Below are 1,822 nucleotides of genomic sequence, written 5' to 3' on the forward strand. Positions count from 1 at the left end.
AATGCAAAATAAAGTAACTCACTGGGTAGCTGGTGGTGTTCTCCTTCCCTAAAACGTACAGGATAAGAATATCAGCAACTCCCTTAACAAATCATCACTCTGTCATTCTACCTTTTACATTTTGTCCTCTGAGAAAACAAGTCTTTCATTGGATGACAATTTTACTCTAATTTTAAACACGTTCATGAAGGTCTATGTGGAAGGGCCATAGGATTTTGAATTCAGGAGCTCTGACCTCGGAGCCACACCACCTGCTTCCTGTGCCTCAGTTTCCACCTTCACGAAAGCAGGATAATAGCGCCTCACTAATGGAAGTGTTGTGAATAGTGAGTTAATATACATAAAACTTAGGATAGTGTCTAACACTACCCCCCAGTCTCTTAAAAAGACTAAATTCTTTCTGAATATTAGCAATTCTATTGTTTCATTATTATTCTTATTTTTCTATTTTGTGCAAGGTTTCTAAAAGATGATTTATTCAATATGAATTTTGTAATCTGGAAAATAAAACACCTAAGTTTATTTTTCATGAGAATTTTTGGGTGTATTGGGGCATAAAATCTTGCTTAAAGATTATTTCTTTTTAGAAAAAAATAGAGTTACACTTTCTATCCTAAATATGATTTATTCAACATATAATTAGTCACATTGCTCTCTGTCTTCCTATCCCAAAGTGTTTAAACTCAGGTCTGGAGTTACTTACTACATAGTCATAATATTAAGTTATTTCAATGAATATCAATTCTCATTCTGCAAAACAATATTATGGTTCTAATTGTTTTATACAATGTCATGAGTTTCTTTTAAATGTGGGGTAGTGTTCTAAAAACATGTCCAAAACACTGTGGGAATAAGTTATTCAAAATCTAAGCTGTAGCCGGGCGCAGTGGCTTATGCCTGTAATTTCAGCACTGTGGGAGGCTGAGGCAATTGAATCACCTGAGGTCAGGAGTTCAAGACCAGCCTGGCCAACATGGCAAAATCCCATCTATACTAAAAATACAAAAATTCCCTGGGCATGGTGTCATGCTCCTGTAGTCCCAGCTACTCGGGAGGCTGAGGCAGGAGAGCTCCTTGAACACGGGAGGCAGAGGTTGCAGTGAGCTGAGATTGCACCACTGCACTCTAGCCTGGGGAATAGAGTGAGACTCCATCTCAAAAAGACAAAAATCTAAGCTATTAGAACTCATTATTTTCAGCCTTAAAGGAATATAAGTATGGGTTCTGTGTGAGATGGCAGGCAGCTATACCTTAGGCAGCTGTAACCTTTTTTCTCTGATTATGTTAGTCTTCTTCCTTATCTGCACTGTTTTCTAAATGTTGTAAAGGACTCAAAGATACCAGGGAAGACCCCTTTGCACGTCACTGCTGATCGTCATTACAGATGAACTTCTCTCTTACCTTTCTTACACAGACTTCATGGCTACCACATTGTCTTAAGATGGAATATTGATACACCTTTTTAAGTTGAAAAAAAAATAAAAATCACCTGCAAAGAAAAGAAAATGACCCTTTTGTAGTTCATAAGCAGGATGACTGGGTTTTCATGCTCTTGTGTGAGATGTGCCTCCCTCAATGTTGGCACATTACCTGTCTGATGTGAAAAAAAAAATAAAAAGAAGAGGAAAGGAAACTAAAAGAAAGAAAAGGAAAAGGAAAGTAAAAGAGAAATGGAAAGGAAAAAGGAAGAGAAGGGAAAGGAAGTGAAGGAGGAAGGGAAGGGGGAAGGGAAGGGAAGTGGGAAAGGAAGGAAGAAGGAAAGGGGGAAGGGAAGGGAAAGGGAAAGAGGAAGGGAAAGGGGAAGGGAAGGGAAGGGAAGGGA

At 38.5% G+C, this 1,822-nt stretch overlaps 1 pseudogene; it reads left to right on the forward strand.

Annotated features, from left to right (window-relative positions):
• Positions 1–1,508: 1,508 nt before the first annotated feature.
• On the forward strand, positions 1,509–1,600 carry LOC116809967 (small nucleolar RNA U13; annotated as a pseudogene).
• The last annotated feature ends 222 nt before the right edge of the window (positions 1,601–1,822 follow it).

This window comes from Hylobates moloch, unplaced genomic scaffold (assembly GCF_009828535.3).
Source record: "Hylobates moloch isolate HMO894 unplaced genomic scaffold, HMol_V3 SCAFFOLD_1, whole genome shotgun sequence".
Classification (NCBI taxonomy): Eukaryota; Metazoa; Chordata; class Mammalia; order Primates; family Hylobatidae; genus Hylobates; species Hylobates moloch.